This window comes from Mastomys coucha, unplaced genomic scaffold (genome assembly GCF_008632895.1).
Source record: "Mastomys coucha isolate ucsf_1 unplaced genomic scaffold, UCSF_Mcou_1 pScaffold9, whole genome shotgun sequence".
In the NCBI taxonomy this organism is placed as follows: domain Eukaryota; kingdom Metazoa; phylum Chordata; class Mammalia; order Rodentia; family Muridae; genus Mastomys; species Mastomys coucha.
Genome location: NW_022196915.1, coordinates 50697682 through 50720453, shown reverse-complemented (window position 1 = coordinate 50720453; position 22772 = coordinate 50697682). Strand labels below are relative to the sequence as shown.

Here is a 22772-nt window from a genome sequence, read left to right as displayed (position 1 = left end):
GGCCACTGAGACACCCAGATGTTCACTCATGCATGCTACCACCTGCCAGCTGGTCAGAAGAGAAATTATGAAGATTATCGCCAAGGCAGGGAAATGGCAGATAGAAGCTGTCAGAGCATCCTTCAGAAGGAGAATCTGTGTGGTGGACAGAAGCCTCAGCAGCTCCAGACATTGACCACTGGTGCAGAGTGGCAGTCAGTTCTCTGATTACGGCTATCAAAGCTGAATGTATCACCAGCGAGGGTCTGTCTGAGCACATGCTGACCCTTAGCCCAAAGTCTCCTATCGTCTGGCCAAGGAGTCTATGAGGCTGTGTTATCCCCTGGAGTTCTACTGGCTTCCTATGGAGAGAAAGCCAGTGTACTCAAGCCCTCTCCAAGTGTAAGCTCCCCTCCATGGACCATATGGACAAGAAACTGCAATGCCAATGACTTCCCAGCATTTGGGGAGCTGGAGACCCTCCGGATCTGATCCATGTCTCTATTTGATAGCTGGAAACTAAACCATTGCCCTACATATCTAACCTCAGGCCAACTCTCCAGTGGGAGTCAGGCCAGTGCTGGAATCTAGAGCCAGTGCTGAGAGGGTTCTCTTACCAGCCTAGAGTCCTGGAAGATTTCAGTGAAGAGAGACAAAAAGGACGGGGCAGTTGTTTTTCAGTTATTTCTTAGAGTTGAGAGAAAACAGTCTACACTTTTTTTTTTTTTTTATTGTAAGAGTAGGAAAAAATAAGCAGGGGCTCAGACGGGAATGCAACTTTAAAAATAAGTCTTGGGGCCAATGTGTTTAATGCCCACCCCGTGGGGATCTTGGGCCCATAACTCAGAAGCACAATGGCTTTTCTTGTTATGAATGAGTGTGAAGTGCCAGCAGAGGAAATAGGAAGCCCCCAATGCAGGCTGAATGGACCTGTGAACAGGGATAATAAAAGTTGTCCTGGATTTCCGTTACCACCAGGTGTTTCCGTCAGGACTTCCATTCATTCAGTGCCCAGGGATAGCTGCCAAACCTTCCCCCACCGACCCCAGCCCTTTGCTCTGTGCCCCTGCCCTCACCCCAGCCACAGGAGGCCATTCATGCCTGGAAGGTTCCTGGGCCTCTGTGATGGACATGATCTGATCTCTGTGGCTCCAGCTTTATAGAATTTCTCCTGGAGTACAAGGGATGGGCAGAAGTGGAAGAGTGGACAATCTGATAAGACACCCCCAACACACACCAGGATCTGATATGCCCTCAGTTTTTATAGCATAATCATGGAGCTGGGTGGCCACAAACTCTGGATGACAGAGACACCAGGGCCAGTGAGGTGCTCAGTAGTAAGGAGGGGTGGGATTGGAAGCTGAGAAGGGCCATCTCTCCTGTGTGAGTGCTGAGATCCAGCAACTCAAGCCAATATCCTAATAGCCAAGCTGAATATAGGTGTCTCTCATATTACCAAAGCCGTCCCCCAGCTCCCAGATAGGAAGTTGGCAATGACCTGGCCACCCAGTGCAATATTCCACCATCAAAAACTGGCTGATAGTCTGGGAAATGGCTCTAATCAGCATGAGAGGCCTCTACCTCAAATGTTCATACCAACCAGACTGATGAGTCAAATTGACCTGGTGTCATACAGCAGGGAGGGGTGGGGACCAGCATGAATGTAGCCTACTACCCTGTCTATAGGTGTCCATGGTCAGTGTATCACAGAACACTGAATACCTGTCTGTAGCATGCTGAGTGCTTTCTTATCCAATGCTTGGAACCCACCGGGGTATAATGTCAGTGCTGTGTTTTAACTGACTTAATAGAAAATTCAGAGCTACGTTGCTGTAGTCTTGGGGAGCATTATCATTCTAAACTGGGAGAAGTCATCCTCTTGAGGAAGAACGGGACAGCTTCCTTGGCTCTGTACAGGGTAGACAGTTCAGTTACTTTCTTTACCACTCCTACCAAATACCTGACAAGAAGCAACTTAAGGGAAGAAGGGTTTACATAGACTTACAACTTGAAGGGATGCATTATGGTGGTAGAAGGGCGAGGCAGCTATCTGTGTTGTGCCTGCAGCCAGGAAGCAGAGAGAGAAGTAGGGCCCGGCTTAGAAACCGCAAGGCCCGCCTCTCAGGTCTGCTTCTTCCAGCTGGGTCCTCCTCGAGGCCTGCCTCTAGCTGGGACCAAGCATTTGAACACATGTGCCCATCGGGTACAGTTCACATTCAAATTGCAACAACAGTTTCCCTACCACACACACTTGCTGAACAAACAGGAGGCCTTGAGCCAGCCAAGACTGGCCTTAACATCACTGTGGTGAGTGGAGGAAGCAGGCTGAGTTCCTCCGTTTCCACTTGGTTCTTCTAGTTCTGTCTTTGCAATTGGCCAGGTTGCCAAACAGCTAGTGTTTACAGAGATCCAGTTGAGAGTAAAGGAATCTTCATAGGGAAACATTTCAGAGCTTGGATATTGACAAGAGATGGTCCCTCAGTTGTTCCATCAACAGTGTCTGTAGGGTTATGGGTCCCGCACAGGGCTCGGCTGCTAGGGGAGGCAGAACGCAGGAAGTCGACTGCACTTACCCCTCCCTGTCGCTGAGCGGGTGTCCGGCTGTAGAGCAGCCCCGGAACACCACTGGTGGGTGGGGAGACAGCACAGTCTGAGGTATGGGACAGCCAGAACTGGCTTGGGGGTCCCCGGGGCCTGCAGGGAGGCCGGCGCTGTCTGGTTCCTAGGCTCTTGGGCACCCAGGCGCCACTGTATGCCACGGAAGAGCTGAAAACGGAGTGGGGACCCTCGGGCTGGATCTAGCCCAGGGCCGAAGGAGAAAAGACAGGAGAGCTCTGACTGGTCCCTCGGGGAGAGAGTGAGGAGAGAGTCCTTGGCTTGTTGGTAGTGGCGGGCTTGAGCTTGGTGGCCATGGCTTGGGGCATAGAGAGGACTTCTACGGGAGATTAGACAGCTGCTCTTCTTCACACCTACCCACAGTGGATCTCTGTGAAAAGAGGCAGTCCATGGTTTTAAGGCATTTATTGTCATAGTGGAAAGTGGATGAGTACCCCACTTCTCAGGGCTGGCCTGAGATTAAATATCTTTTTCAGGGAGGAGTGACTGGGAAGGAGAGGTTATTGGCTAAGCCTCTAGGCCTTTAGGTACCTCATTAAAATGGAGATCTGTCTTGAATCTATTCCACCTGTGGTCACGTCCTCTACCTGTGGAGGGGCCTGGGGTGTTGACCTTACGTGACTGAAGGCCACAAATCTATGAAAGGCTGTGGCCAGTGACAGGAACCTGGTGCTCAGGAACCAGGTGAAGCGCCTCCCGTCCCTTTAAAGTCATTGAGGTTTCTAGCCTTAGCTCACCCCGGAACCAGGCTGCCTTTCACGGTCAGACATCTCAAGCCAGAGTGTGAACATCCATGAGAATGTGCATCTTCAGGTCCCTGGACCAAAACACCAAGGATAATGGTAACCAAGATGGCATGATACACTGGATGAACAGCTTTGTGCAGAGCACTGAGCTGGTGTTCATTGTGTCATATGTTTTATTTCTGGTCTGCCAGCTAAGGATGTAAGAGAGGAGCTGACCATAGTAAGAATCAGAGCTCTGAGGCTCCTAAAAACACACGAGGTGAAGGGGAATCTAGTAACTGATAAGGGACAGAGATGAGCTTTGTGTCCGGGGCCAAGAAGGCTGGTCGGAAAAGCACGATATGCCACCAGTGTCGACTCAAAAGACTTCCAGTTCCTCAACACTGGGGATTCTTGCTGGACTCTGAAACACTACCAGGATGGGGTGATTTTAGCTTCTCCTTCTAGAAACATGGGCCACCAGACTCTCCTCTAAGTCTGGAGAGCTAAATAGGCTTAGGGCCTCAGCTAGACCCCTAAAGCTGTTGATAACAATCCTTTGCACGTGCATTGTGCTGGCACCCAACAGGCCAAAGTCCATGAGAGGCAGAATAAGAAGTAAGTGCCCTGTTGATGCCCAAAAGCCTTGGTTAAAACCTAAGATGGGAGCCATTCAGTGGTTTCATGGGTGAGCACCTTCTCCTGTGTCCCTTAGTTTTATCATATGCAAAGAGAGGATCTTAAACTAGGTGCTTGGGGAAGGGAGGGGAGTTTTGTCCAATTTATTGTTGACTGCTTCTAAGCTGTCTCTGGGCCCCTTTGGGAGCCACTTACTATACCTTCAGGAAGCCTCGACAGAGACTGAACTGATGCTACCCCAAATGTTCTGCATTGGAGACCGAGAGAGAGCAGCAGGCAGGGGGCTGCCTCCAAATGAAGTGCCTCCTCTATCTGTTTCCTACCCAAACCCAGTCACACCCTTGGAGCAAGATTCTGCTGTGAAAAAGCTGCTCCCAGAATTTTCCTCTTCAGCGGTCTCTAACCCCTGAGCAGAGGACATTCCCTCAGCCTCAAATCTGTCTGCTCTGAGTTGGAAGGTTGCCAGACAAGGAGACCTGGAACATTAGATGGTTGTGACTGGGTGCGGATGAAGGGCTGAAGAGGTTTCCAGACTTCACGTAAGTGAGGAAAGTTCAGCTTTGTCTCAGCCTCCACCCCACGCCGGTCTATCATCTATCTCTCTTTCTTCCTATCCGCTGCTCTCTGACGTCATCACTGCTGCTCTGCCTCTTGATAATCATCTCTACATTGTTCCATCTCTGCAGCTCTCAATGGAGAGGTCCACGGAGCAGGCTCTGGTCCATCTTCTCTGTCATTGTGTGTCCCACAGGTAGAAGAAGGGTGACAGTTGGTGCTCAATAGTGAGCCTGTGAATGAAGAGATAGAGCCTGGGTGTCACCTTGCCCAGGCCAGAGTTCAAGGAAAGGATTACATAAAGAGGGTGTCTGTTTAGGACACACAGATAAAGGCAAGCCTAATCCCAGGTCTTGGGAACCTGGTCCCTTGAAAGCAATGGCGAGCTCTTCAGGAGCCTTCCTTTGGAATTGTGTTCTCTTGTGAACAGCTCTGCACCCTCCCCCATCTTCAACCGCCTTTCCTCCTTTCAGTTAAACAATGGGAGCCCCTTGCAGGTCATCTAAAGTCCACGGGTTATCTTATCTTTGCATCAGGTCAGCAGGGCTCCCTGGGGAGGGTCTGCAGCAACCTTTTGCTCTATCTCGAAGTGGCATAGGGGGAGGAATACCTCTCCTATCAACTCCACCCCATCCAAGGCTGTGACCATCTTGTGTGGTTGTTACTAGAACTATCAAAAGTAGGTGTGGGAGATGCGCTTGCTCAAGGGCCGTCCCCTCCCCTGGAAAGGCTCACTCTCCCTCTAAAGATGGAAATGATGCTTTACATGGGGTGTGGGGGGGTGGGGCACTAAATGGAACAAAGCATTCCATGGTATCAAAGTGGACGCTGCATGCTTGGATCTCCATAAGTGACAGCTATTGTCAGCAATAGCAGTGGTCACAGATTAATACTGTGGTCCTCATGGAGGGGAATGTGCTGGCTCTGTTCCAGGTCAGAAGCAGTCTCACCTTCAGGCAGGTGGGGAGAGGGAAGCAACTACAGCCTCAGCACCCAGCACTTGGCCCGTGAGCCAAAGATGCCATCCTGTGGGGGCCTTTCAGGGAGGAGGGTTTAGGGGAAACATCTTTGGTGGGCCTGGCAGAAGATGGCTTGTAGTTCCAGCTCCCCAGCTGTGTGACAACAGGAAAGTTCTTCAACCCTAGTAGCTTTCCTTGGCAAAATAGAGAAGGAAAAGTTTCTAAGGGGTCTTTGTGAATTGAGCCTGGAAGCACCGGAGAGATGGAGGAAAAGAAAGGCCATGTGGGAGGAAACCTTGATTGAGGGAGAGTGGTGAGAAGCCTTGGCCTCCAGAAGCATGCTGAGGGAGACAGACCAGTCTCTGGATGCCAGACGGGATGAGCTTTTTGGCTGGAGGTTTAGGACCAGGGAGGCCACCTGCCCTGAGCCTTTTGACTTAACTTTTAAGTAGTCTCATTATGTCCAGAGTCCTGCCGTGGATTCTAGGAAGCACCAGCAATAGCAGAATGTGTGAAGAGCCCAGCAGCATATCATGTTCTTCACACCCTTCTACAGGCCTGTGTGGCTCAGATTTGAAACTTAGCCCACTGATGGGGGTGTGTGCGTGTGCGTGTATATGGGTGTGTGTTTCTTTTATTCTTCCAACCACATGGCTAAAGCCAAGGACAAGCAGACAAGAGCTCTATGAAATTTCTGCTCTAAGATTGTAAAGAGCAGCAAAGAAGCCATGTAGCAACATCAGGGTTGGGTTAGCAGCAGTTGGCCTGGGTCTGTGAGAGCTGGCCACCAGAAGCCAGCACGGCAGGAGGAGCCAGACCAAAGGCTGGCACTGCCTTGGGTCCAAACAAAGAAGAGATCTAGTCCTCAAACTCTAGGATTTGGGAAAGAACTATACTGGTTGGAATCAACAAAGCCAGAGCTCAGTCCAATGCCTGCATCTCTGGAGAATCCAGCAGATCTGTGCTGACACACAACCACCTCAAGAACTTCCATAGCGCATCATACTGACATACTTCTTGGGAAATCAATGATAGCACGTCAAGTGGCCCAGATGTGAACAGGGGCCACAGTGGGTCCCCATGAGCTAGAAGGGGCACCAGGGTCAAGTCTGATTGGCTGCAGCTAGGAAGAAGGCAAAAGGTGGGGTCTCTGGCCCGCCGTGCTGGCAGGAAAGAGTGAGTAGAACTGAGCGTCATACTCTGACCCAAGACAGAAGTGACTTGGCTCTGTCTTCCCAGACACAGAGTAAATGGTCATAAGTTGGCAGCCAGAGTTCAGAAAATCACCTCTTCTTGAAGAGTGGGATATGGCCAGGCAGTGTCCTTGTCTCTGGTTCCTCTGCTAGGGTTTGTCTTTATTGTTCTAGATGTAGTCACTTTGTTTGGTGGCACTGGGGATCAAACCTACACCCTCAAGCTCATCGAGGCAAATGCTTTACAGCTGAACTAGGCTCCCAGCCCACCCACGTGTTTTTACATGTTGGGAAGTTGGATTTTTTTTTCTTTACTTTAAGAACCTCAGATCAACAGGAAGATTAAATTCCCATCGGCCCAATAGCAGCAAAACAATGATAGTCAACGAAGTTTGAAAGTTGCTTGCTAGGTCAAATGTAGGTTAGCGAGACAGATACGTGTCCCTCTTGTCAGGAAGTTTGCTAAGTGGAGGGGCACCCTGGGGAAGGAGTGCTGGTCTGGCAGCAGGGTCTGGGCACTCCTGAGGGCAAGGCTTCCCAGGACATTCCTGAGGGCAAAGCTGTGTGGGGTGAATTCAGCTGCTGGACTGGGGTGTGAGGTGTAGGACAGGCAACAGGGTTCTAGGAGCCTGAGGATGTGCTTGGGGTTGCAACGTCAGGATTGCCCTGCCTACTGGAAAGTACTGGAAAGGTGGGGCTTGGTCTAGGTTCTAAGTTCACGGAATGCTGCCCATAACCTGAGACACCTTCTGTTCAAAGTCACTCTTACTGAGCCCACTTGTTTCTGACTCAACTTGTCCCCAGCTGGGCTCTTTCCCAAATTGATTTGTCTTCCTTGTCTCTCCCTAGGTGGCTAGGTTGATGGAGCAGCCAGGCAGGTCACTGGCTCAAGCCAGGCCTTGCTGGTGGGCAGGGAATGCAGAGAGTACCCACCAGCCACCTCCCCTCCTTCCCACTTGGTAGAGAGGTCAGCATATGACTGAATGCTGGGAGAGTGAGAAGGAACCTCTCCCAGAGGCAGCTGGGATGGATTGGGAGGTGCTGACCTGGGTACTGAGTCCTGGGCAGCCTCGGCAGGCAGCTCTGTGGCTGAAAGGCCAGCAGCTCACAGGGCGTCTTCCACTGCAGGCTTGTATGGGAGGAAGAAACTGAACACAACCAACTCGGTTCCCACTTCATCCTGTCACTTGCCCTGTGACATTTGGTGACTGACACCATCCATCCCTTCCAAGCCTTAGTTTGGGGCCTGGAGTTGTTTCTAAGATCTTTGATAATTCTTTAAAAATTATTTTTAGTTTACATTTATTCCTTTTATGTGTATGAGTATTTGTGCATGTGTGTACTGAAAAGGGCTTTGGATCTCCTGAAACTGGAGTTGAGTCTCCATGTGGTTATTAGGAACTGAACCTAGGTCCTCTACCAAGCCCATCTTTCTAGCCCTTACCCCTGGCTAATTCTTAAAAATCCCTTGTAACCTGTGCCTTGGACTATGAACACCAACTTGGACACAAGGCCCTGAGAGTACACATGTACTGGATGCATGCACAGAGTCCAGCACTATGGATGATTCCCGAACAGTGTGTGCTGCGGCTAGCTCTCCGAAAGGACTACCTGCAGGACTATGTGACCTTTGCCCTTGTATTTCAGGATTTACAACTAAACACAAGTTCTTCCCAACTGATTTCCCATGGTAAGAATTGAACCCATGGAGTCTTGCATGGGAGGTAAGTCCCAATCCACTGAGCTACAATCTCCAGTTCCTTCCATTCCCACTAAATGACTCCAGGAGCCGGGCTGGTCCCAGGCTAGTCAGTCCCTTCTATGCCTAGAATATCCATCCAGGTCTTACTCTCTCTCCTTGAAGGCCTTCCCTAACTTGTCTTTTCCTAAACTGAGATTTAGACCTCAGAGAAAGTGATGGGGACCTCATCAGCTGTATCTCCTTTGAAGACGTGTGACTGCCCCACACACCTCCTTGATAATAATGCATGTACTGCTTACAGTGAACCCCAACTTTTAGAGCCAATTATTAGGTATTCCTGTGAGGCAGAGGTTACCTGCTGAGGGACAGATTGGTAAGTGTGTCCAGGACTTGCCAGGTCAAGACACATGGGCAATAGGCTGTCCTGCCTCATTAGAGGATGAAATTATTTGTGATGAGTTAGTATCCAGGCAGGTCGGCAGCCGGATGAGTATGGAGTGGGAGCTGACAGGGACCAAGTACTCAGGAGGCAGAAGATACACCTAACCTGCTAACTGCACAAGCCAAGCCCAGAGCTCAGATAGCTTCTGTTGCCTCTTCTATAGGCCAGGGCTAGTTCCCTAGCCATCAGAGGACTCAAGACCAGAACTTGGCTGAAGATGCTCTTTTTGCAGGTGGGGAATCAAAGGCAGGAATTCCAGGCCAGGGTGGCTTAGCCAATCTGTAGGACTTTCTCCAACCTCAGTACTTGCAAAGGCAGTACGGGATCCCTTGCAGTCCTCCCAGAAGGTCACCCAGAAAAGGGCTCTGCGTATGGACCTTCCGGGCCTTGGGGCCCCTGTGTGCAGGGCCATGCTTCAGTTCATGGCATGGTGCATGGGGATTGTTCCAGGAGATGGTTTGCACTGTACTCTTCTGAATTGTTTGGATCTGTGCCAGCTCCTTCTCCAAGCAATGCCCTCTTGACTATTGTGTCAATTATGGCTGATGGTTATCTTGCTTGTTTATCCAGTTGCTGTATAGATTGACTCTCTGAATGTCAGGGTTTGCCTGTTTCCATAACAGGAAGCCTCTTGCTGTCTTACTGTATTAAGAAACTCCAATCAACACAATAGAATCTCAACAAAACCCTAAACACTCCATTTGCTGGGGAGCCTCATTGAATCCAGTTCTTATTGTTTCATTTAGAGTTGGAATCCTGTATTTACAGTCAGAAGGGTGTGTGTGTGTGTGTGTGTGTGTGTGTATAAGCACGTGTGTGTTTAATGAGGTCAACCGTGGCTTTTCACTTTCCAGATTCCCCACCCAAAGCTCAGCAAACTCAGCAGAGACGAGGGCGCCAGGATTCTCTAGCTGTAGACCTTCTGACGCTGGAGGGTGGGGACCAGCAGGACAGAGTCCCCGGGGAGCTTCCTCTTGGTCTGCTTGCCTTGGGTCAGAGGAAGAGGTTTCTGTTTGCACACTGAGGCACAGTAAGACAGTAGAACAAAACTGCAGCGTGGAACCTAGGCGCCCTGAACCCTGCAGAGGAAACATGATCAAAGAAAAGCCACTGGGCTGTCCCTTCTCGCACTTTCTGTTTATTATCCTTTGTGGTGGCTCCCATGCCCTGGGAGTTTCCAAGGAGCTGTCAGGGTGTCTGACCTGGTTAAATAGTGTGGGTTTCTTTTCTTAATTTGACTTTCTCTTCCATTTTCAGTTTGGCAAGGGACTTAGAGAGGAGAAACAGCCTACAGTAATAAAAGTGATTCTGCATGAAGAGCCACCTCATCCAGGAGAGACTTAGCACAGCTACTACTGTTGTGGAGCCCCTGGGGACAGATCTCCCAGCCCAGGAGGCATAGAGCAAGCACCTAGGTACTCACTGTGAAAACTCAAGGGTACCCTTTCACTGGAAACCTGAGGGTAAAGTCTCCCAGAAAATGAGCCTACATCCCATGGGGTGCAAATGTCTACTACTATTAAGCCCTCAGGATATTATAAATATAAACTTAGGCATTCTTACTTGGTTAGTTAAGCAATGAAACAACTTGTGAAACCATGCACATGGGTTAAGTGAAGTACTGGATACACTGTCTTCCTGCAGATCCAGGACTCTCTCCTTACTATCATCATTCTTTCTTGGGCCACAAGTGAATAGCTACGTCCCTTCTTCTGATATGAACACAGGTTGAAGAGTTACCAGGAATCAGGCACATTAGGGATGCTCTCGATGTGGGTCTCTCCTGTTTTTATAGGAAAGTAACTAACTGATCCTCTCAGAAAGAGGCTGGCAGAAGCTTGGAAAGGAGAGAAGTGAGGTTGCTCGGTTTGGGGGGTGAGCTGGAAGTGCACGTGTCATCCTGGCCAATCCAGATCATTACTTTACAGGTAGGAAGGGAAGATTAAAGAGTCTAGCAAGTGTGTGGGATTGAAGGTGGCTCCAGGGAAAGAGAAGAGGGGCAAGGATTCCCCTTGAAGGTCAAGTGGGATGGGATGACAGCTTAACTATGCAGAAAGCCAAGGAATCAAGGCAAGGTGGACAGAAGGCTTTGGTGTTAAATGACTGGGCTTGGTTCTTTTAAATAGCCATGTAATCTCTAGGCTCCAAAGCTTTTTAGGTTTTCTGGTTAAGAAAGTATTTCATATTTCACAAAGCCCAGGGGGCAATAATCTTGACCTCTTTTTTTTTTAAAGATGTTTTTTATTTTATGTGTACAAGTGTTTCCGTGTATGTTTGTAAGTGTACTACATGTATGTACATACATGTACTATGTGTGTATGCCTGCCTCACACAGAGTGGAGAAGAGGATGTTACAGAGTGTGACAGGCTGCTCTCTGGGTGCTGGGAACTGAACCGGGTCCTCCATAGGAGCAGTCAGTGCTCCTAACTGCTGAACCATCTCTCTAGCCTCCAATCTGGACCTCTTGTGCTACATAAAGTCTCTAGAGGATGTGTGTGCTGCTTGGAATATGCTCTGAACTGTACAGCCCTCGATTCCCCTCCCAAGATGTCCATGCTCCCAGGCCGCCGGAGCTAACTAAGTAGACAAAAGTTCTTTGACTTTTGACAGTCCAGCAAATTTAAATGTTCTTGTATCTTGATAGATCTCTAACCTTCATCTCATACAAAAATCTAAATTCCTTAGTATCCATAGGATACCAAGTGGTATCTAGGATTCCACACAGGGATCCAAATCCCCAAAATTCAATTTTAAATCATCTCTACATTACTTATCGTACTTAACACGATGTAAATGTTATGTCGATATCTGCTCTGATGTATTGTTTAGGGAATGATGTGGGGGGAGGAATGTCGGCATGTTCAGAACAAAGGCAGCCGATGTAGAGACCTAATCCTGCTTGGAGTCCACAGGTGCTTCACTTCTGGGACACAGAACCCCTGGTTTCTGAAGGCTGCTGTTGCTGTTGTGTTGCTGGTTCAGAAACCTCTGTTTTGGTTGAAGATGCTTGGTGTCTTACAGAACCATTTTCACCTGTTCAACTTTCCCCTGTTGACAAAGCTCCAGGCAAAGTAGCTGCCTGGGAAATGTAATGCAAGCAACAGAGCAGTAGAGGGCACTGTTTACCTAACCTCAAATTCTGAACCCAGCAGGAACTAGAATTCTGATCCCTAAGGGTGATCAATCATCCAAACAGTCCTCAGGGCTCCTCAGGGCTCCTCCAAACCCTGTCCAAATCAGGCCAGTGAACAAGAAAGCTCTTGGCTCACAAAGAGCTTCTTTGCCTTGCCCAGGAACTCAGAACTCAAGCCTGGTGAGCTGTCCTCTGCAGAGAATGGTTCACACCAGCCTGTGGCCATTGTGTTGTGTTTCCTCCTGTTCTTCTCGTTCTGTTCCACTGACTTTGAACCCTGCCTTCACATCTCAGGAGATCAAATTCCTTCCTTCAAGATGCCTCCTCTTCATTATTCTTGTTTATCAGGCAGTAACTGCCCTGTTGATGTCTCTGGGGTGGAGGACAGGGTAGGGTGGGGACAGTACAAACCGGACCTACTTTAAACCTTGGCAGAGTAAGATTAATATTGCCTCAGAATCAAGGAGAAAGATGGATCCCGGAATCACTCTCACTAGGCCGTGCTTCTTGGAAAACGACCCCTACAAACACACAGACACATACCCACAGTAACATTGCTTAAGGGTCAGTCAGGATTTTGTGAGTAGTCACACTGCCTGTGTTGAATTTTTGGCCTTGGTGTGCACACCTTTAATCCCAGCACTAGGGAGGCAGAGGCAGGTGGGTCTGAGTTCAAGGCCAGCCTGGTTCACAGGCTAAGCAGCACTGTACATTGAGACCCTGTCGCAATAAGCAAACAAATGAAAAGTCAAAACAAAACAACAGGAGGTCCTGCTCCAGTGGGGAATGCACATAGTGGAGGATACTGCAGAGGGGACCCCATGGGACTTGGGAACTCTGTATACCTCAACTTTCTCATGAGCCTAAAACCACCTAAGACGATAACGTCTTTATCAACATATATGCTAATTGTGAGTTATTTATTCTTTCCAAATGCATGTTGACTTCCAGACCTATCGATGGGCTCATGATCTCACCTTGCTTTCCTGAGAGACCTCCAAACAGTTGAGGACCCACAAAGGCCAGGTCTGCAGATACCAGAGTTTAGGCTCACAACTCTGCCAGCTTTCCACCAGGAGCATAGATGCCACAAGGTTGAAATAGCACTGCCATGTCCTAGTGTCCTAGGTGTGACATATGGGGGCAGTAGAGAGGTTTCTTCCTGTGTACTTTGGCGTTATTGGTGCTGGGAGCCTGTTGAGCAGAGTATAGAGAATTGTCTCCTGAGATCACTGGTCATTTGGAAGTGTCTTGAAGTAAGAGACAGAGAATCATAGGGAACATTCAATGTTCCATTGCAACCAAAATGCAGAAGCAAGAGGCTTTGAAATTCTTTGGAGGATGACTTCCTGTGCTGGCTTGAGAAGACCCTTCTGCATCTATCTCGTCTCCAATCCTGGAGTTGCTGTCTTCTCAAGGGCTTGAATCTCATTAGCCCAAAGGTGTCATGAACTTTTTTGTTTCTATAAATGTCTAAGTTCACTCTGGGAACATAAAATTGATGAACTGTATGCTATTTTGTCTGAATTCCTACTTGACTGGGGCAAGATAAGGTGGCATTTCAGAAATTAGAATATTCAGAAGGTAGAGGTTTTTTCTTCACAAAACACCACAATTCTGATTTCCCCCAGGCAGATGAAGGGTGGTTTCAGACACAGAAAGGGCTACGGGATTTCTAGGGCAAGTCCTGACCAAGACGCTGTAATATCTAATGTTGCCAGCAGGGGGCGAGGGAGACACACCACCTGTAGAAGAAGCACTAACCTCGCTGCTGGTGTTTTGTTTTGTTCTTTTTGTTTTGTTTTGTTTGTTTTGCTTTTTGTAGTTTTATTTTGCTTTGTTTAGTTTTTCATGGGAATAGAACAGCTGGGTGGGCTTCTCCTGTGCCCACAAGCCCTAGTAAAGGACTCCACCTGAAGAAGCAGAAAAGAGCCTGGGACCCAAACTTTGACAGAGGCTGCCTCTGTGGCCAAGGTGTGAGAGCATCCCCAGATCTCTTGAGGTCTCTCTCACTCTCCAGGTGGATGAGACAAAATAAAACGCAGATTACCCGATTACACTTGCATCTCAGTGTAGCGTTTACATGTTTGAGTTAAATATTACATCTGTTTTGTTTCATTTATTTGAGATCACGTCTCAGATAGCCAGGACTGGCCACAAGCTCAATATTAACAGAGGATGACCCTGACCCTCTAGTCTGTACCTCCAGTACTCTGATCACTGGTGTATACCACCATATCATAGAGATAGACATATTTTTAAAGCTCTTATTCACTGATTTAAGTATTCAAATTTAATTAGGTGTCTAGTAGTTTAATTTGTTGCATTAGCACCACCTACCTTCCTTAGTGCTCCAGAGTATTCTAGACTAGTGCAGATCCAAAACGAACTGTCCCCACTTCCTGCTAGACCTTGTTCCCCAAGCCCTGGGTAGAAAGCTATCAGATTGGGTCTAAACCATTCACTTCAGAAAATGATCCAGGAACTGCAGACGGCACCGCTCCTGCCAGCCACCAGCCTAATGTCCATTAAAGACAGTGCCTGAAGCATTTTTCTTTTCTTTGCCTTCCTTGGCTTTCTCCATAGCACCAGTCTGTGTTTCACAGTCATGGACCAGAGATTGTGGCTCCCGTGAAGAATGGCAGTAAGGGCAGAGACTCAGCAGTGCCACGCGCGTGCCTCCTGAGGTCACCAGGACTGGAATCTGCTCATCTTTATCCTCTCCTTTAACAACCCTGAAGAGAGCAGGGCCGGCCAAATGTTGCCGTCTGTCACCCTAGTGGACCAGTTTGTCTGGGCTCTGGGATGGGCCCGAGGGGCCGATTGTGTGGGACACCTGGCATCCACCACCCAGGCGACAGCCTCAGTGGTGGCTGTGCTTTCCTGTGCAGCCACCACAGTGTGTGGGATGCTGATAAGGGAACAATGTAGCAGAGGAAAAGTGGCAGCGCTTGGACAATGAGCGGCGGGCGGCAGCAGGGGCTCTCCCAGGCTATGGCTCAAGGACTGAGTCCCAGAATCAGAACCCTGTGTGGGACAATGAGCGGCTGGCGGCAGGCAGCGGCGGGCGGCGGCGGGGGCGGCGGGGGCTCTCCCAGGCTGTGGCTCAAGAATCAACAGAGACTGCTCTCTGGGTATTGTAAGCTCTATTCCCCAGGGGAGCTGCTCTGTCCAGGAGCTGCCCCTGCCAGGCAGCCTCCCAGCCTCTTCTCTTTCCACCACGGAGCAAAAGGAGCCACTAATCCAAGAAGGGCCCTTGCAACCTTCCCTGGCAGGATGATGGCAAGAGCTCCCACGAGAGCCCAGAGCGAGCTTCTCCAGTTTTTTCCCATATTCCCCAGTAGTTAGGGCATGAACTAAGGACAAGAATTAGCACAGAGTGTTCAATTATAACTGAACATAAATGGGCTAAATTCCCAATCAAAAGACACAGACTAGGGCCACTGAGATGGCTCAGCAGGTAAAAAAAAAAAGCATGTGATGTGCCAGTTTGACCACCTGCATTCAATCCCAAAAGGCCATGGTGGAAGGAGTAGACCAACTCCTGAATATTATTCTCTGGATTCCAGACCCAGGCACTATCACATGCACACACACACACACACACACACACACACACACACACACGCACACATGCACGCATGCACAAAGTTATTTAAAAGACATAAGCAGGTAGGATGGATTGAGAAACAGCCATATATTTGTTATCTTCAAAAAACATATGTCACCATCAAAGACAAATTCAGCCTATAAGAGGGCTTTTCAGCCCAGCCTGGAAGTTAGACTGGAACAAACAAGACCCTAGGCAAGCCTGATAGTCACTCAGATAGACTAGCCTTTGGGGGCTTTAGGCAAACCACACACCCTGAGGCTTGTGCCCGATAAGACACCAAGCTGCTTCATGGCTAAATGGTCCACAGATATCACCCCAGTTGTCTCCTGGAGGTTTAGCTACCTTGTAGCCAAGACATACTTTTTATGACAGGAGAGCTGTCACTGGCAGTGTGAAGAACACAAGTGAGGTGGATATAAAATCACACCCTGTGGGATACAGCCACTGTAGACCCAGTCCCAGATGCACGAGAAGCCTCGTAGGTCTGCTGTCCCTTCCTGGTCACAGAGCAGAGCACTGTTTGAAACCTGCCTGGCCCTTCGTTGGTGAGCCCACCTTCTGTGGATCAGGGCTTAGAGCAGTTTGTAAGAGGTGAATGGCATTCTAATGAAGAAGGAAAAGTAAAGAAGAAAGAAGAGAGTGGCAGAAGTAGCGAAGGAAAGCACAACAGAGCCAGGGATGTGCTGGGCTAAAGACCTGTGTCGACCGTGAGGTCTGGTGCCCAGGACCCACACTGAGAGGAAAGTACCAGCTTCTACCCAGTCTGAAGCTGTTACTGGAGGGTCTCAGTGTCCACAGCCAGCACTTCCAGGCCATTGCTGGGAGCCTCTCACTGTAAAACCAGAGTATAGATAGAGGCCTGTCAGCAGACGCCTAGAGGGACCACTGAACCTGGTTCAAGGACACAGCCTTGTGTATCTGGGCTTTAGGAAGGGCAGGTTTTAGTGTGTTAGAGAGATGGGAGATTGGTGTCCCTACAGTTCTTAGCCTACCCTGATCTGTGGGCTCCTGGTGAGGTGCCATGGAGCAAGGAGTTGGAAGGACTCCTCTAGGGACACATAGGAGGTCTCAGTGTGTGGCCTTAGTTCCCTGTGCTTCTACGCCATATTGCGTAGCATGGTGGAATGTCACCCTCTTGTAGGAGACAAGCAAGATGTCAGAAGGCCACTTTCTTCCCTCCATCCTGATAGTCTCCTAGGAGATCAAGGCCTGTCTTACTTAACACAGAGTATTCTGGGTCACAAGGAGGCTACTTGACTAGCCATTTGGACTAAGAAGGGCATTAGCTGGACATTTGCTGGCAAGAACCAAGGCCTGGTGACTCTAGTGGTCTCCAGCCCTCTGTCCCTAGCACCTTCAGCTCTTGAAGAAGCCACACATAGGATAAGTACTGTGGGGTTGGGGTCAGGAATCTTTGCATGTGCCACCCCCCTCGGTGAATCCCAAGAGGCTATGGCTATGCTGGATCATTTCCCAGCAGTCCCTTCCCATGCAATCAAGGACAGAGCACACCGAGCCCCTATTATAGGCTGTTTTGTCAGCACTTGGCATGCGACCATGGAGGTGACACCAATTACTTGTGTCACAGCTTCTGGGGAAGACGGAGATGCATGAAAGTCAGCTCCGGGCCATCCATCAAGACTGGAGGGGGCTGAGAGCCTGTCACAGTGACAGGGAATAGAGAGGAGCAGGGTCTCTCAGGGCACTGAGTTGGCAAAGTGTGCTCTATCATCAGGATTGATGTCTCTGCAAGCAGGATGGGCCAGGGTGAGAAAAGGGGACTTCGGGAGCTAGATGTCAGGTCACAGTGCCATCCCCTGCCCCCAGGCCTCCCTCTGCCCTCTCACCACTGTACACACAATTGAGCCATGTTTCCTCCTTCAAACACCCCTTAACTCTCAACTCCTGTCAGAGCACCACTGTTTCTCTGGGAAGCCAATCAATGAGTTGTCTCTTATATGAGGATTCTCCAGTTCACACCCCCTCCCTGTTAAAATGTGTTCTATAGAAGTCCTGAGCTAAATGGTATTTAACCAATTGAAGTAATAGGTACTTTACATCTTCTGCAACATGTCTACACATTCTGCCATGCCATCAGATTCTCATGACTACATGACAAACAGGAATAAAGCCAGAGTTGGTTGATGGGTAAACCAAGGCTCAGCAGAGCTGATAACTCACCTCGAATCATACTGTTGGTATGTATACAGTCTTTGGAGTGAAGCAGTTGGGCGAGTGGGCACAAGGAAGAAATGACAGAGCTCACCTTCCGACACCTCCAGGCCTGCTGCTTGTACCTATAGGGACCGTGTGTCAGACTGAGGCTCCTGAGGAAAGCAGGCAGGTGGGAGTCATCTCATTCAGGAAGTCCCAGGGCCCTCAAGAGAGTCTGAGATCTGGTAGAACCTTCCAGGGGAGGGAGAAGAATCTCATAGCCCCTGCTCAGCATGCTCATGGTCCCTCTCGTAAGAGCCTTGGACAGTGAGGATTTGTCTGGTGCTCTGCCATCTAGTGTAGTCAATCTTCATCTCACTCCTATAAAAATAAAATACCTGATAGAAGCATCATTTAAGGAAGAACATCTAGTTTAGCTCTTGGTTTCAGGATGTTTCAGTCCATTGTGGGTTGGGGAGATGGGGAGCCAGGCATAGCTTAGGCCCTGTTGGAGGTAGTCTGAGGCAACCCCACCAGGAAACAGAGACCGGGACTGGAATCAGAGACAGGGTACCAAAGTGATCTGCCTTTATCAGTTAAACCCCACCTCCTAAAGGTTCCACAACCTTTCTGAACAGCGCCACCATCTGGAGGCCAGGCGTGGCTTGTGGGGGTACATTTCACATTCAAAGCACAACACCAGCTTTTGTTTGGTTGGGTTTTTTTTTGTTTGTTTGTTTCTCCTCTAGCCTGTTTTGAGGACCAAAGGATACTAGATGGGGCTTTATAGAGCATAGAAGACCCTGAGCTATGGTGAGGGTATGTCTCAGCCAAGGTCAAGGCAGGCTGTAGTTGGTGGAGCCCGGGCTCTGGGCCAGAACTCCCCAGAGTTTGAGTAGCCCCAGCACAATGTAATGATAAAGCAACAGAGGCAGGTCAGGCCCTCCAGTAACTCAGAACTGGGAGGAGCTTCCCAGCATTGTGGGTGACTTGGAGGAGTGAAGGAATATCCAGTTTATCTAGAAAGAGCTGACCCCAAAGCCCACACCCCGAAACCTCTGAGCTTCCAGTATTCCTAACAATGTTTCTGGAAGGCAACAAGGAGTGAGCTAGAGATAATTTCCATCTCTGCTGCGGATTCTTCACCCAAGAAACCATTTTAACTGGCAGCGTTAGGAGATGATGGGTCAGCCCCCATGCCCTTCAAAGATTAGCCAAGGGACAGTGGCACATGCTACCCTAAAGATCTGCAGATGACTGGTTTCTGTCATCTGGTTTGTCATCAAGGAAGTAGAGGACAGATGAGTGACCTTAACATGACCAACCTGTGCCAGAGAAGGGCTCTAATGCAATGCTGTCCACCAGGTTGTGGCCATACAATGTCACCTCATGTTATAGACTAAGTCACCTGCACCGTGGTCTGCTGGCCAGCATGCCAAAGGCTTCCCTAGTTTTCTCCCTCCTTCCTTCAGCCTGGGGTTCAGCTCACTCTCAAACTCTGCAGCTCACCCAATGTACCCAAGCCTATGGTGTGGAGACCCCTCACCAAGCACCCCACAGCCACAGCAAAGGTGCCCATGGAAATGCAGCCATCAGCACTTCTATTTCCAGCGATCCTGTTGTGTTCGTTAATTAATTAAAGCCTGTGTCTCTGAGAGATACACATAATGTTATTCGTGCTTAAAGCTGGGGGAGGTAGCTGGGGCTTTGAGCCCAATCTACTTCTTAGAAAGAAAATATGGAAGCAGGGTTCAGGGTTCCAAGAAAGGAGTGTAGGCACCTCTCCCTCTCCCCCACCTCTGTGGCCATACACCTGAGTACCATGGTATGGCAGACCTCAAAGTGCTTTCTATCTATCCTTCTGCTTAGCAGGCTGTGGGGGAGGGGCGCCTATGTTGCCAATAGAACACACTGGCGAGGGGCGGGGGGAGGGTGAGGGTGAGGGTGAGATGTGGGGGGGAGGTAGGACCACAGAGAAGATGCGCATCGGCTTCAGGAGAGCATAATAGGAAGACTTCAGTGTGATGTATGGTTCTGGGGACATTATTAATGATTTGCTGATTTTTACCTTTAAAACCTTTGGGCAGATTATTTATTATGTCCTTGGCATGTCTGTGATCTATGGAGGGGGCACTAATCTCCAAGCATGGCCCCCCCTCGTGTCCCTACTCCTTTACAGTGTCTAATTAGGCTGAGATGCTGCCCTCCCTACCGGGCTCCACCCCACACCTCAGCGGGGAGGAGGCCGGATCTGAGATCTATGTTTTTTTGCCCCACAGAGCCTGCAAAGCAGGCAATCTGCTTCCTATGCCAGGCTATGCATGAGATTGCTGTGTGACCTTGAACCGAAGCATGACTTTTCTGGGCCTCGTGAAAGGAGGCTGCTAGAGAGATCGGGTACCAATTACAGATTAGAAAGCAGGGTGAGTGGCCCTGCTGTTGTGAAAGTTTCAACCGTTGGTGACAAGGAGGACTGGAAATGGTGGGGAGCACTTTCAAAGGCTCAGAGTCCTCCCTCATGCTGGATCCTCTACCTGTTGCTGCTTGGCACAAGGCCTTCAAGTCTTCCAGGAAGGACAGACTTCACATCATCACTACTGACTGGGGACACAGTAGGGATCAGAAGCTAGGCGCAGGGAGGAAGGCCATCATGGTTGGCAGATCGCTCGTCTTAAGCAGAACTATAGAGGATCCCCCACTCATGCCCCACAGTCCCGACCCCTTTCCAGGAACCCCAGAGTCCCCAGTTTAATTACCTACCCTGGTGATTCTCCTCTAGAGGTCAAGGGCATCCTGGCAGTAGCTTTAACTTTGCCATGTGGTTCTCCTGTGCCAGTCTGTATTCTGAGGACCTAGGAGGTCTTTGGGCCAGGGATTTGGTGGAAGGAATTCCATCCTGCCTGAGGCCTGGGGAGAGGCCAAGGGTATAACTCTACGGGCTTATTTTCTCCAGCTGAATTTTATGGTATCTCTGAACGTGCAGGTCAGAGGGTCCCAAAGTCCTGCTGCCACCTTCCCTAGCCTGTGCTTTTCCTTAGAGAACCTCTGTCAGGTCACAACCTGGGGGGGTGCATCAGAACCCCTCCTCAGCTCAGCAGCACTTCATTGAATCTCAGCTCCTTCTCTGCCTAGCACCCATTACCCATAGAGCCCTTTGTACTTCATATATGCAAAGAACGCACCCCAGACATGCACAGACACACATATATGCACATGTTGATACTTTTACACCTCATGACTTATCTTTCCACTCATGATCCCATCACCCCAGCCTTGTTCATGAAGTTCATGACTACTGCCCTCAGGAGCTTTGCCACCCAGAGAGACCACACCCTCACCGCTACCTGTCCAGAACCTCCAGTAACCTAACCTTTAGCTGCTATGGCCAGGGTTACTGCTGAAGCTCCTCCCACTGACGTCAGCCTTCTTACCTGCCACCCAGTGGGCACCACAACTGGATCAAAACCACCTGTGCAGCAGGAAGTGGGGCTCCTGACCAGTGAGTGTGGATGGGGACTCTAGCTCATGTGCATATAAAAAGAGGACATTGGGTCATGGCTTTCTCTCTGCATAGTCACCTCTGGTCACAAGACCTTGAACAGACCAATGTGACTCAGTCCAGAATGAGCCCAAGGATCTTCAGCAAAGGGCTCTGGACCCAGGGACCTAGGAACCCAGGAAAGAACAGAGTCCTGTTTGTCCTATAGAAACCTTTTCACGTCCTACCATTACATTCAGAACTTCTATCATTACTAACACCATTATTATTATTACTTTTGAAAAAATATTTTTGTATGTATGTATGTATGTATGTATGTATGTATGTAGTATGTATGTGTGTGTGTGTGTGTGTGTGTGTATCTGTCACATGTGTACAGGTGCCCTTAAAGACCATCTAATACAGGTACTGGGAACAGAATGCGGGTCCTCTGGAAGAGCAACAAATGTTCCTAACCACTAAGCCATCTCTCCAGCCCTTATTGTTATAGTTTTGTTGTTTTTGTTTTTGTTTGTTTGTTTGAGACAAGGTCTTACTCAGTAGCTCAGGCTAGCCTGGAACTGTAGCCCAGGATGGCTTCCAATTTTTTTTTTTTTTGGTTTTTCAAGACAGGGTCTTTCTGTGTATCTCTGGCTGTCCTGGAACTCACTCTGTAGACCAGGCTGGCCTTGAATTCAGAAATCCGCCTGCCTCTGCCTCCCAAGTGCTGGGATTAAAGGCGTGTGCCACCGCCCGGCCTGGCTATTAGCAATCTTCCCGTGTCAGCCTCCCTAGTTGTGGGACAAGTTGCTACGGCCTCTTACAGGCTTGATTCTGAGGACCTCAGATGTGCTTAGAAGACAGAGGTGGGACAGAAATGCTCACCGCTTCTTTATAACAGAAGAAAACTGCTCTGGAGGCTTCTCTTCATCCTGGGCCCTGGCATTGTTTGCAGCCACATGCTCTGTGGGACCCGAATCTCCTGGCAAGCACAAGCCCATGAACTGAGGCCACACAAAGTAGGATATGAGGCACAGGCTTACCCAGAAAATGAGTCACACCACCCCTTCCGTCCTCGCATGCAGCCAATGCCTATCCTCTGACTCTGTCCTTTCCTGGAACCACATGATTGATGGGGTTTGAGATGAGAAGTCACCCAGTTCATCCTGAGCCTGGAGGCAGGGTGCTCCAGAGCCAGCCTTGGGTTCCGGAAGCAATCGGGAGTCAAACACCAGGAGAGGGAGGCACAGGTTCACTTTCCTGGAGCCTTGGCTCAGGAGAGAGGCTGCCCATCCCCAGATCTAGCTTCTTTAGCTTCTTCCCTAGGACAGAACTGTGGCATCTTTCTTGCAAGCCACTTCGGGTCATCCTGGTGCTAACTGTGTATCCTTTAGAGCAAAAGTGAAGAGGCCTTGGGTAAAGAGCTTAGAGAGAGGCCGAGTGCCAAGCTGTGAGTCTGAGCTGTTATCCCAGGAAGGGGAAAAGTACTCATTAGAACAATAAACATCAAGCTCAGGCCAGGACGAGTCTGTGAGCTCTGGGCAGGGAGACTGTGTCCCCAAAGTTCAACCTGTGGTCCACAA

General features: G+C 49.4%; 2 long non-coding RNA genes across 3 annotated transcripts; one reads left to right on the top strand and one right to left on the bottom strand.

Moving 5' to 3' along the window:
- Positions 1-1898: 1898 nt before the first annotated feature.
- Positions 1899-5150, bottom strand: LOC116084948. The gene is made up of 2 exons (XR_004116326.1): positions 3333-5150; positions 1899-2965 (listed from the first exon to the last, which is right to left on the bottom strand). It is a non-coding gene; the product is annotated as an uncharacterized LOC116084948 (long non-coding RNA).
- LOC116084947 lies at positions 4874-13455 on the top strand. Of its 2 annotated transcripts, XR_004116324.1 has the most exons (5): positions 4874-5050; positions 8314-8390; positions 10068-10225; positions 10606-10738; positions 12896-13455. It is a non-coding gene; the product is annotated as an uncharacterized LOC116084947 (long non-coding RNA). The 2 variants fall into 2 exon arrangements; XR_004116325.1 differs by lacking the exon at positions 10606-10738 and having other exon boundaries at positions 4883-5050.
- Positions 13456-22772: the final 9317 nt, after the last annotated feature.